The sequence below is a fragment of the Gopherus flavomarginatus genome, chromosome 7 (assembly GCF_025201925.1).
Source record: "Gopherus flavomarginatus isolate rGopFla2 chromosome 7, rGopFla2.mat.asm, whole genome shotgun sequence".
NCBI lineage: Eukaryota > Metazoa > Chordata > Testudines > Testudinidae > Gopherus > Gopherus flavomarginatus.
In genome coordinates, this window is record NC_066623.1 from 29,167,285 (window position 1) to 29,181,244 (window position 13,960).

Below are 13,960 nucleotides of genomic sequence, written 5' to 3' on the forward strand. Positions count from 1 at the left end.
GTATCTAGCACTGCTAGCTATACTCCATTTCTAGCAAGGGGGATCACCTCTCACCAGGGGAGAGGAATGCTAAGGAGAGCATACTAAATATGGTCCACAGCTGTAGAAAGTGCTGCTTTACAGTGGACTCCCATTTCCACCACCATCCCCAGCCTCCTAGGGGCATTATGCCAGCATAACAGTTCCCTCAACCACAACGTACATACTACGTTCTACACTATGCCCCCAAGTATTTGACCGTCTCTTGGAACCATAATTTAACCCTTAACTTTCATATCCTTTTATATTTATTTTACTTCTTTTTATAGTTCTTACTGCCAAGGTACTTAAGCGCTGCCATTGCAGAGAAGAAAAACAAAATGGACAAAATAAAATCAATGAATTAAATGAAAAGCAAAATATTATAGGAGTAAGAAGAAGGGCTTACATAAAGCCTCAGAGCTGGCTAGATTCTGCCTCTGACCGGCTGGCCAGGAAGTGAGTTCCAAATAGGGAATCACCCCAACTTGTTGCCTTCTGCTGTCTTCTTTACAAACCAAGCTTTTGAATCCATTAGACTTTTATGCTAAATTTGCTTTGAATTGGAATAAGGGTGCAGAGAATATGAGTGATCAGGCAAACCCCAAAACTGACTGTGCCCTACCACTGGTTATTTTCCTCACAGAACACACTTCATCCAAAAGCTTAATTCTCCAAAGGCATTGAAAAAAAACAACAACCCAAATCACAACAGATGGAGTATAAATGTTAAGTAGAATACAATGGAATTTAATCCACACCGTTTGCTGGACAAACCAGGAGTTTTTTCTACTTCTTTTCTTTTATAAATCCCTTTCCAAGTTAGTTCTAGTTTAGTGACTCAGGCTAACTTCTGCCCCTGGATACATGCATACACCATTCCAGTGGGCTTCACAGAGAGTTGTGCACTTCTCAGAGGGCATATTTTGTCCTTCAGTATGTTATTGTACAGCTGTAACACTCACTATGAAAAGCAGTCAGTGCTAATTCTGCGTGGCACAATAGACTAAAGATAGTGAACAAGGGAAAGTGAGTTATCTGCTCCAGTGTGAGGCTTTCTTCAGTTCAAGAATGAAATGAATTTCTGGAACAATACAATGTTCTGGGCAATGTATTTGACCTATTGAAAGGTTGTGTATTTGAGTTTGCTTAGAAAACGTCATTTCTGAAATTAAAGAAAGAAAGAAAGAAACTTGGCCTGCTGAAATAAGCATTTGGACAAGCTTTGCTTTTAGAGAACTGTGAATCCTGTGATTTGATACTGCATCAGGCTCGTGACATTTAAGATAATACAAGTATTTCACAGCACAAAAGCAAATCATGTAATTTAGCTTGCCTCAACAAGCATTGTCTCAGCAGGGGTCTCTAATCCAGCACAGACAAAAGATTTTATGAGGTTCTCAATACATATACCCACAATACTCTGGGAACAGAAAGACTCCCCAGAGTCAATACAATGGACATAGCGCGCATAGTCATATTTAGACTATCTGATGTACTGAGTACTTGAAATCTGTTATTGATAGTTTTGGGGGAGAAATATTGTGCAAACTTTTAATAAACTTCAGTGTGGCATCTCTGTCAAAGCTGGCTTTTAAAAAAGTTTAGCAAGAGCCAATGAATCTCTGTGTGTGCACTTGTGTGTGTGTGTTTAAACTTAATAAAGTGACTCGGGCATGCGGCATCTTTGAAGCATCTTGCTAAACAGTAACCAACTGATCCTCACAATAGCCCTGTGGGGTAGATAACTATATATTATTATACTAATGCAAGTGATGGGGGAACCCAAGGCAGGGAAATTAATGCCTACAGGTGCCAAAGCTTGCACAGGTACAGTAACCCTGGTACCCAGGCACAAGTTGCAGTTGAGTGCACGTTTTTTTTTAAAGATTGGTTTTGGTTATAGCCAAGTTTATAAGCTCTCTGGGTCTCCCGTGCTTCAAGGGGGTGTGGGTTTGGAGTGTTAATTTTGGGGTGAGAGCTCAACATGTCTTCCAGGGTTCTCAAACGTGACTCAGGTGCTGTGGACATAGTTGGGTCAGAAGCATGATTAAGTTAGAGGGCACACATTTAAAAGTATTCAGGTAGTGCCTCCCCAGCCTTCTCTTCTTTTCTCCACCTTTTGCTCCTTGTCACAATAATAGACATTGCTTTCCTCTGAGTTCATGAACCCTGTGAATCTATTGCCATCATCAGAACTAAAATCTTCAAAGGAGGCAAAGAAGGTGTTGCTCAATGGCCCCACCTGCTACACACTGACCAGCAGAGCTAACCGCTTGCTGAGGGAGCTTTTCCTGCACTCCAAGAAACATTGCACCTGGAGCGGCTCTTCTTGGGGCCATACTAGGTTATGGCTTACACTCTTCTGAAATATAGCCTGTCCTCTGAGTTAGGTTTGCAGTTCTCAGAGCATTCTGACTGGTCCATAGCAGGCCTTTGTCAGGGCTTAAAATGGAATCATATAAATCCATGTAATTGTATACAAACATTTCTTTAGCTTGGTTAACCACCAGCTAATGGGGGAAATGCCAGTCTGTAGAAGTTTGATATATGTTAACATCAAGGATGGTGGGGAATTATTTAGCATGATTCATGTGTGTATAATTAGTAGTAACAGGTTCTTGTTATGAAAATGAACATTTAGGCTGAATCTGAAGGTAAAGCTTAGTGAAAGTGAGAAATATAAGTCTGTGGAATAGTCTCCCTGGGGAGAGGGTCACACTATTCCATGGGGTTTACACTAGAAAAATATACTGTAAGAAATAATCCTGCATTGCCATGGAAAAGGACATGTCTTCTGATAATCTGACAGGTCTTTTCCATCTTTCACTATAATGGCCCCATTCACTTTGGCATATTGATGCTTCACAAATTATTACAAACTACATAATTTTCCCTTACAGTCCTCAAAGAGACTTCTGCCTTCAGGACTCTTAGTAACTGCATCCTTCTCTCCCTGACCTTTTTTAGAAATATTTAGCAAAACACGCTAACTGACGAAATCCTCCTGGGACTATACTCTGAAGGTCACCAAAGCCTGGCTTGGGTGAACTCTTAGAGAGCCCTCCACTGAGCATGCTTTACAAAGTTTTATTCTGGAAACAGATAGCAGGAAGTATCCTGTTGATTTTAGCAGTTGGGCATAGAGGAGAGAGAGAGTACTTCTAAGTGCTGGCCCTGTGGGTATTCTTGGTAGGTGTGCATGCACTCTATGCTGCTGGGACAGGAAATTCTTCAATAGCAGTGTCCATTGGCCTGCACCTGCATGCTATGCCTCCTTGTGCTGTGAACCTAGGGCATAAGTATCAACACAGACTAGCCCCATCTTCAGTTCCTCTTCTGCTTGTGGTTTGGGATGGAAACCTTGTGTGTCTGCATTCTCTTCTTCCACTCAACATGTACCTGTAAATAATTGTAAATATTTATTTTTATTCTTTCTTTTAGCTACCTAGTTTTAAGTCTTGTGGATTTATAGAGAGAAAAGGTGGGTGAGGTAATAGCTTGTACTGGACAATTTCTGTTGGTGAGAGAGACAAGCTTTTGAGCTTACACAGAGCTTTTCCTCAGGATGGGAAACTTAATCAGAGTGTCACTGCTAAATACAAGATGGCAGGGAGCAATTGGGGGGAGTTTAGTGGGTTATAAACTGTTGTAATAAGCCATAAATCCAGTATTTAAGCTTCCAGGCTCATCTTTTGAAAGTGTTGTGCAGGTTTCCTTTGAGGTCAGATATAGAATGATTGCTTTGTGAAAAGAGTTCACTAGCAGGTGTTGTGGTGTTTTTGTCTCATCATTTTCCTGTGTGAGTTCATTTGAGAGTATAGTGATTGTCTGGTTTCTCCCACATAGCTGCTTTTGGGGCATTTATTGCACTGAATGAGGGAATGCCACGTGCTAAGATAAGCATATGTAGGACCCATGAAGGTAAGTGTGGTGCTCTGAGGGTTTCTTGTATATTGTCTGTAGGGTACTATTTTTGAAGTTGATTGTGGTGTCCAAGAAGTTGATGCTGGTGTCGGAGTATTCCAGACAGAGTTTAATGAACAGGTGGTGGATGCTGAAGTTCAACAACCAATGCTTGTTCATTAAATACTCTCTGGAACACTCCCACCATCTTCCCTCCAGACTCCTCAACCTTCTAAAAAGGCATTTTGTTGGATCAAGAGCCAACCAGTTGTTCTGTCACCACCTTCACCCCTGTTTGGCAGTCCCTAGCCCATTTCCTTCTATGATGGCAGACCTTAACTTTGGACAAATGGATCTTAAACATTATTTCTACTGACTATTCCATTGCATTCCTGTCCACTCTACCTCCCAATGCGCACACACCCACCCCCTCACAATCCTCCTTCAGAGACCCCTCTCACAAGAGGATTCTTATACTGGAAGTGAACTGCTTGATCCAGCTAGGAGCCATATAGTGTGTATTTCCTGAATACAGAGGGAAGAGATTTTACTCCAGGTACTTCCTACTTCAGAAGAAGGTGAGGGGTGGGGGTTGGAGGCCAATCCTAGACCTCTGCTAATTGAATGTCTTATTTGCCACACAAGATTCAGAATGTTTACACTGGCTGTCATAATCCCATCACTGAATGAACAACTGGTTTGTGGCTCTTGATCTGAAAGATGTACATTTCCCACATCAGTATACAATTGGTCTTTATAGTGAGCACAGACCACTTCCAGTACTAGATACTCGCCTTTGGGCTATCAACAGGCCCTCTGGGATTGGGGTAGTTTCAAAAATTCGTAGTGGTGGCAGCCCAATTCTGCAAGCTTGGCTGTCACATATTTTCCTTCCTCAGTGACTGGCTGCACAACGGCTGGTCCCATCAAAAAGTACAGATAGCAATGACCACTCTACTTGATCTATCCAGGAAAGTCTGCTTTAACACCTACATGGACTACAGAGTTTATTGGAGCAGTTGGACTTATATGGACTGGACCATGGCCAAAACATGCTTACCACTGTACAGGTTTCTAGCCTTGGGGGATCTCAGTGCCCAAATCCACTGCAGCCCTCACACTCATTGCCAACACATCTCTTCTGGGTTGGGGAACACATCTGGATGATCACATAGCCCAAGGCTTGTGGATCCCTCCGGAGTCCACACTCCATATTGTAGGCGTGGCTTGACATGAGTAATTGGACATTTTGTGGGAGTCAAGAACAGGTTGATAAATAGATCAGCAGGCTGAAAACAGAATGTCTGTGCTCATTAAAGTAAGGAAGAACACCAAGGAAACCATTTACAGTGGACAAGAGAACAGTAGATCAGATAAGTCAGGAATGTAAAGATGAGATAGAACGAAAAATTGTACATGGACAGTGCATTGACAGAGCATGCTGTACAGGGATTGGTTTCTACAAAGTAACTATGCCAACTGCAAAAACATGTGATACAGTAGACAGTCAATGTGATGTGTAAATGTGTATAAAGGAAGAGGGTTTCTGTGTAACTTTAAATATGTGGTACACCCTATAATCACCCCCATGTGTGAGTCTGATCGACTTAGTGTAGCTTCATTGTATCCCTAATGAAGGAACCTGAGAGATGAGACTGGAGTTGGACTGAATTCTTGGAGAACCAAATGGAAGAGGTATCAAAGAAACCACGACACATATCAACCTGCTAGAGCTATGGGCTGTTAGCAAGGGGTGCAGATGCTTCCTACCCATCATTCAGTCACATCCAGATCAGGTCAGACATGACTGCTGTTTACTATATAAACGAGCAAGGAAGAGCAAGGTCTCCGCCACCGTGCAGGGATGTGATCCACCTATTGAACTGGTGCATCCAGCACAACATCACTCTTTCAGCAGCACATATTGCAGGAGTCATGAATTCCCTGGCAGACAAGCTCAGTAAGAATTTCAACAAGGACCACTCTTCAAGAATTTTCATCCTGGATCCTTTTTGCCACCTAAGAAAATAAATGCTGAGATTATGCTCTCACTCCAGCCAGGGTCATGACTCCGGGGGGATGCCTTCCTATATCCATGGTCAGAACCATTATTGTATGCCTTCCCTCCTATCCTCTTCATGCCTCCATAAGATCCAGAGCACAGTAATTCTAATAGTATATGGTGGCCTTGCCAGTTTTGGTTCACCCTGGACCTGCACCTGGCCTCTCCCACATCCTGGCGTGCCATAAACATTACCTCTCTCCAGAAGAGTCAGAATGTCCCTGTTGAACTATGTCCTCTCCCTAAAGGCACTGGGATTTTGAGCAGCTCATAGACAGCGCATCTTGTAACAATCAATGCACTTCACCTTCCTAGAGAGAGCTGTTTTGTTTTCACTCACCCGTGACAGCCTGATTCCTTATAGGCATTGTCAGAACTTTCCTTCCAGTATCTCGACCTACATCTCCTGAAATCTGAACTTAGAACAAGCAGCACTTCTGAGGCCCTCCTTGGCTTCCAGCTCTTTCCTGTATTTATTGATGATGGAGACATTCTTGACAGCAGTTACTTCAGCTACTTCAGCTAGGAGGGTAGGTGAGTTTTGTGCCCTCATGGTAGATCTGCTTTCACAGAGACAAGGTATCCCTCCAACTACATCTTAAGTCTCAAGGTCCCATCAGACTTCCATTTGAATCAAACCTCACAACACTAGAGATGGCAGGAGATTACTCTCTGTAGATATTCAAAAGGCCCTTGCTTTTGACTTGGATCAGACAAAACCAGTGTTCAAAGACCTCCTTAGCTGTTCATTTTATTTGCTGAGAGACTGAAGGGTGATGCTATCTCTTCTCTGAGACTCTCGAAGTAGGTCTTGAGCTGAATCCTCCTATGTTATCAGCTTGCAGAAACACCTCTACGTGGCATCAAACCTCACTCAACTAGAGCACAAGCTGCCTCATGGCATCACTGCAAGGTGTCCTTTTTTATGAAATCTGCAGAGCAGCTGCTTGGAGTTCAGTCCAAACATTAACCAGGCACTGTGCCCTAACTCAAGAATCAGCAGATGATGCATTCTTTTGTTACCCGGGGTCCTTTCAATCCAAAGCTCTTGGTAACTTTTACTCTGTGTGAGGTGATGTCAGGAAATCAGGGAGGACACAGCCATCCGACCAATAGATGGCTGGCACAAAGAGGACAACACATGAGTGCTTTCATTTAAAGCTAAACTTTACTTAATCTCAAGCAGTTACACATGTCCGCAACAGGTTAGGAAAACACCCCCAACCCTCGATAATTACTGAAGTTGAGTGTGGCTCTTGAGTGACACAACGACAGGCTTCCATTGGCCAAACTTCCATCTGCCAGTGCATCCAGAAGAGTCCAACTACCTCAAGCTTTTTCCCCTTATTTATACATTAGTAATAAAGGTCCCTTAAAAAAACTTGTTAAGCAGACAGTTTCAGTGGTCAAGCAAGAAGTTTCCTTCTGATTATTGATTAGCCTGGTGTGGGTTTTTCCCAGAGTTTGCAGCCTTGAGGCCCTAATAGACATTCCTGAGGGCACATCCTGCGCTTCTAAAATGCATATATTAGCAACTTCAACACAATTCTTATCAGGAAGGACACAGGGTCAAGCTGCCCTTTCTGTGTCACCCCAAACCCCCTCCCCTCCTGCCTTGGTTAAGCTGAGGCTGCTTCATGGCCAATTTAAGCCTGCTGACTTGGCTGCTTTTATCAATAAGCAATAATGGTTTCAGGCACTTCACTGGTTTGCTGAAATCTCCCCATACACTTTGGTTCAGCAGTGCTGCCAACTGTGGTGCCAGATATCTTCTCAAACCCTCCTCTTAAATATGAAGTGCTTTGGAATTGTCCATAGTGAACACCTATAGGGACCAGCACTGGAAGAAAGGGAAGTTACTTACCTAATAGTAACTGCAGTTCTTCAAAATGTGTGGTCCCTATAGGTATTCAAAACTCAGCCTCTTTTCCCCATGCTTTGGATCCTCACATGATTCATGGTAGAGTAGGAACTGAGGCAATCTCTGCCACCACTCCTGCCCTCAGTTCACAATCTGAGGAAGTGTGCTGTGCAGGTGTGTACCAATGGACACTGCTATTGAATAATATCTGGTCCCAGGCACAAAGAGTGCATGAATACTTATAGAGAATATTGATCTGGATCACTTATCTCAACAAACTCATTGCTATAATTTCCTTTTCTCAAGTAGGCTGGTCACAGACCATATAGGGGTTTAAACATAACAAACATCTTGAATTTTATGTGGAAGTGAAAACTGCAAGTAGTAAGGGCAGAGTGTGGAGGACAGGTGTGATATGCTCATAGCAGGCTTCCCCAGTTAGGACACAGAGCATCATTCTGTGCTGGCTGATGTTTCCAAGGGAAGCCATAGGCACAATGTATTGCAGCAATCCAGACTTTTGGTGGCAAAGGCATAGATGACCGTAGGATAAGCTCTTGGTTAGGCATAGATGGAAAAGATCTCTGTCTGAGAATCAAGGAAAAGGGGTGGAGCTAGTAAAGCGTTGAGACTGCATGAAAACTATTTTGGCAAAGGGCAAACTCCCTCAATAGATCCAGAAGACACAGACCCCAGGTCCTTCTCTAGGTGCTTCCTCTTTTCAGCCACTATCACTTTTGTCCTGTTCAAGCTGAGATACACCCAATACATTTCAATGGAGTTCTGCCCATTTCCACTGGCAGAGAATTTGGCCCTAAACCTTATTCCAACTGACCAATAACTATATATGTGTGCCATATAGACATTTTATACACATGCACGCACTTGAGTTTGTTAATTATTCTTGAATCTAAGAAAGGAAAATTGTTTTGTCTGAGTCAGAGCCAGGAGTGACCTAGAAGCTCTCTTTCAAGGCCTGAATGCTATACATTTTGTATTGACTGTCAGCAAGACATCACCACCACTAACATATTTGCATGAAAACTTAAATGTCTCTGTGCTCCAGCTCCTAGTGCCAAAGCACCTATTTCAGTAGGGACCATGTCACTTTGAGTTTGTCTCTGTGATTTTGGCTTTGTGATAAATGGGAGAGCCCTGGATAAGGAAAACAATCTTCTTCTTGTCTTCTTTCAACCTTCTATCAACCAACATTTTTCTTCTACATGTCAATACAAGACTTTGTTGTTACATATGTGTTCTAGGGCAGTAAATCTTCCATGACAAAATTGTAAGGTCCTTGCAGCTCTTTCCTTGCCCACAGTCATCCATTGTAGTTTCACCCTACAGGGCAAAATTTTGTGCCAACTCACATAAGCACAGAAATTGGATGATTGGTATAAAGGGAAAGTGATGTAAATTCCAGTGATGTGGAATTCTGTAGTAGTGCAAAAGTTAACTCTACTGAGATGCCTAGTTGGCAGAAAGGGGCTGTAGCAGAAGAAGGGGTCCTGCCAGGCCTTAACCTGAACATGGCGAGGAAGCCATAATCAAGAGCCAATAGTCAACACAGCCAAGGAACAATTTATCATAGAATAAGGGGAATAATTTTTGTGAGAGCACCTTGCGGAATATTGTTGGAGCATCAGTGTCTCTCTCAGTATCCGAGGGCAGACAGGTATTTAAAAGCAATTCTTGAGGGTCATTATGGCTTTTCTGTACCACTTGTAATCTGAAGTATCACTCAGAAGAGAAGAGAAAGGAACAGTAAGGGGTCACAAATGTGTCGGCAGCCCGCCTGGAAGAAGATATCACTATCTCTGCTGTGCACTTTTTAGGCCTTGTAATAAGGAAACTGTGATCAAGAGGAAAAAATAACTAATTGCTCCAGAAATTCAAAATACACAAGTGCACAAGTTAATATTTTAAAATTCTGCTGTTGTGCAGTAGGGCTAGATCAAAGCATTTAATCTGTAATAATGCATATGCATCATTAACAATAGGCAAATAAATGGGCAAATTCATTAACAAAAAGTTAAATCTTTAAAATGAACACCCTGTCAGTTAATCTGTTGTTAAAAAGGCTTGATAATCCGAATATTCAAGAGTAGCAATGAAGAGCTAAACTTGTGCTGCCAGTTTAAATCAAATCAGTTTCCTATTTCATTCTTCTCCAGGTTAAAGCCAAGTCAAGAGTACTTTCAGTTATTTCACTCTGACTTTTAAATTGTTGGAAGGGATACAGCATCATGCTGACACCCAGATACAGTAGTTTCCCCTAGTGTGTCGGTAAGAGTGGTTCAGAACTCTGCTAACAGGGATTGCATCTACTTTAAATTCTGATATGTCTGTTGTGAAGAGAAACAGCGCCTGGGTGAAACCAATTAAAGCTTCTGTCACTGGATTAACAATATAAAAGTGCTTAGTCCTGTCTAGAAGGTCCCGAACCCATCAAAACTCTGGAACATACATTTAAAAAAACTCAAACTAATCTGTAATAGAAACAAAGAAAATGTTCATTACAGAGTTTTGTGTTGCAAGAGTATTTTGTTATGAAAGCTCTTTTTTTAGGAACTAACTAATACTGTTGTACTGGTTATATGGCAGAGGCAGACAAACCTTCCCATTCCAGTTTAAATGTCATTAAAGGAAACAAAAACAAACAGCAATGTAATTAATTACACAGTTGTGCCTGTACATGCAAATAGTTAGGAAATGAGGTGTCTGGATGGCAAATTTTAGCATAAATAGAATAGAAATGCAATTTGTCTGGCGTTTTGCACCCAGCACAATTTATAAGGGGTTGCAAAGGTGGCTTTACATCACTTTCAGTCATGCCACTATTACATACTGGGCCAGTCTCCAGTGTAATATAGAAAGCAGCCTGAACTCAGAGCCTCAAGGGGCCATTCTAACAGCCTGGACTCAACAACACAGATGGACACATGGCCTGACACCCTGCCCCCTGACATTATCCTCTACACGGGGACTGTGTTTTTAGGTGGAGTTGCAAAGGTGTAAATGACAGCAGAATTTGTCTAGTTACATGTGTTTATCTTCAGTGTGCGCATGTTTTTTCTTCTTATCATGTTTTGATACATTTTCTATAAATTCTTCAATTTAGGCACCCAGATTTTTGATATGGAGGATGTCCTTGCTAATTGTTGCTACCCCAAATCATTGGAAATGAGATCATTTAAATGTATTGTTTTAGATTTGTGTGATGAAGCTGTACTCTGGGCCTGATCTAACTAAGCCTATGTGTAGATTTTGAGATGCTTTGTTGTTTCTTTTTTTCACGTACTTTTATGGGTTTTGTATTTTTTCCCCCACAACAGTATATTTTGTGCACTAAGATCCACTTAGATCGATCTCTTTGGGTAATGCAAGTTTAGAGTTACCTCCCAGTCACAAAGCTTCACACAGGTCTAAAATACTCATAGACTTTAAGGTCAGAAGGGACCATCATGATCATCTTAATTAAATGAAGTGTCCTTGCTTCCATAGATGTAGTTACTAACATATCTGAATTAACATAATGAGCATAATAAATTAACATAATGAGAATAGTGGACTATAGTTAACTTCTGGGATGTTTAGCAGTGTTTAAATTCCCTTTTAAATTATCATTAAAGATTATGTATATTGTATACTGCCATGTAATGCTGTAATTTAGCTGTGTTTTATTTAAAGGAGCTTTTTATTCTCCTCAAATTTATTGTGAGGTGGAGTAAATTAAGAAATGTTAAAAAGCAGTATGATGTCAAAGACAGGGAGATTAGGTTTAAATTTTACATTAAATTATTGCACACTTTTGCCCTTTTTGAGGCTGTAAGTGTGTAAACGTTTGGGGGAGGGTATATGCGTACACACACACACACACATCTCTATCTCTAGATAGAGAGATGGAGATAGAGATATATATAAAATCATCCATTGTCAAAGGAATAATATACATGTTTCTCACTGGTATTGAATGGAGATGTTTCTAGCCTCCCAGGTCCTGAACTGGCAATTCAGAACAGTTTGATTGCCTGCTTGATTGTTTGCGAGATAACTGTAAGATTGGCAGTGACAGGGTAATTTACTGAAGATTGCAATGTCAGACTATATCCAAGGGGGCTTGCTGGCATAAAGATGTGATTCTCATGACTGACAGGCCACTGGGAGATTGGTGTGCCAATTTAAAGTTCATGGTGTCGTCAAAAGTGTTCGGCTGCAGCAGCCCATAATCATGCTGCATGATGAGGTCATTATAGACATAACATATGCTCACATATAATAACAGGCATAGCAAAAATGTGCACTAGCTTGAGCAGGTAAATGTAAATTTGTAGATGGGAGTAATTTATATCCTATGTTTTGCTTCTGCTATTTCAGATGTGTTGATAGGATTCTCTTGACTGACAGTCGCCTGAATAAAAGCACTGAGCAAACTAAACAGTAGAGAATTTTAAGTTCATGGTTGTGAAGGTGTCACAAACCCAGAAAGAGCAGGATGCTGAGGAAGAAAGGCTCAAAGCTTAATAGGAAAACTGTCTTGAGTTATTATCTGAACCCAATGATGTCCTCACATTGATTATATAAAGTGGGTGGTAAATGGACTGCAGAAAAAAAAAATTCCCAGCTCCAGGATGGAAGGGGCTCCAAGATGAATGGGGCTCCTAATGTGAACAGGCCGCTGACCTTAAAGAAATCTATAGCTCTAACAGCAAGGGAGTTCATCTAACTTAAGAAGTTTCCATGGATGCTGGATGGAAACACTGCCAATGTACCTCAGCAGTTTTATTTTTAAATCAGAAGCAGTCATTTTGATTGCAGTTGCCATCACTCAATTCAAGCACAATCCATGGGACCTAAGATGCTAATTGCAAAATTCAGAGCTCTGAATAGGACCCCTCTATTCCTGATACAGTCAGTCGTTTTATATATCAAAAATTTGGTAAAAGATAAAAGATTTGGGGATATTAATTCTGTCTTACTATAAGGAAATAATTATATGATCTTAACTCACACAATGGTGTGACTGTGGACTACATTATTCAGTATGTATCCAAGCCATTCATTGCTTCCTACGGTGATGGCCAAATTTCTAATAATGAGGGAGAATTTCTGAAATTAAAGTAGTCTATCTGAAATTTTACAAGCTTAAATGTATTCCAAATTGAGTGGCTAGTTTCCATAATTTTATATCAGTAAATAACTGCAACTTTCTCATTTGTTTGCTAAAAGGAAGGTAATATTTTAAAACAATTAGACAATAGCAAGATTACACTGGAACTCCAATAAAATTACACATTTCAGTTAGGTTAGTTATACCAAATGAAAAGGGTAATGCCTAAAATTATGTTACAATATATTTTAAATGTAGGGCCAAATTTGACTCAGCAGACTAATATGCATGGTTGGTAATTGTCTCCCAGTTGAAGGTTCCATTCTAATTTCTGCTGCTGCTAAATAGATTAGAATTTTCTTAAGGGCAGGTGAGATGGATGACATAGTATATAGAGAGCTTGCTGACTGAACTCAACAACAGTACAATTGAGTCCTCCTTATCCAAGCACATTGTTGCCTAACAGTTCAAATTTGTGGAGGAAGGCCAAGGAGAGAATTGAATGTTTGAAGGGAAGCATCCCAACTGCAGCCCCATCACCATTTTTTCATAAATTGGCAAAATAGGCAGAGAATATAATTTTTCGTTTTAATTGGGTCATGAAAATATTCCCAATTTGTGCTCTCCTCCAAAAAAATAAGTAAAACCCACAGCAGATCCTGCAACAAGCAAAAGTGAAAACCCGGCAACACGAAGGATCAGTAAAGATCTCCCTGGATCCTCTGTCCTTTGTTCAGTCCAACAGTTCTAAGCTGCTATGAGGCCTCAAAGAAGGTGCATAGCTTCGCTGGCCCTGACTCTTCTCTCGCTTACACTAGTGTAGGTAAGCAGTTAACCTAGGAGTGGGCAAACTACAGCCTGTTGGCTGGATTCAGCCCACCAGCCATTTTAATCTGGCCTTTGAGCTCCTGCTGGGGAGCGGGGTCTGGGGCTTGCCCCGCTCTGGCGCTCCAGCCGGGGAGCAGGGGCTGCTCCACACAGCTCCCGGAAGCCGCAGCATGGC

The 13,960-nt window shown here is 41.3% G+C and overlaps 1 protein-coding gene across 5 annotated transcripts in view; it reads left to right on the top strand.

Annotated features, from left to right (window-relative positions):
• The window catches only part of TENM2 (teneurin transmembrane protein 2), a 2,274,099-nt gene that overhangs the window by 2,203,717 nt on the left and 56,422 nt on the right, over positions 1–13,960 (top strand). The window lies entirely within an intron of this gene.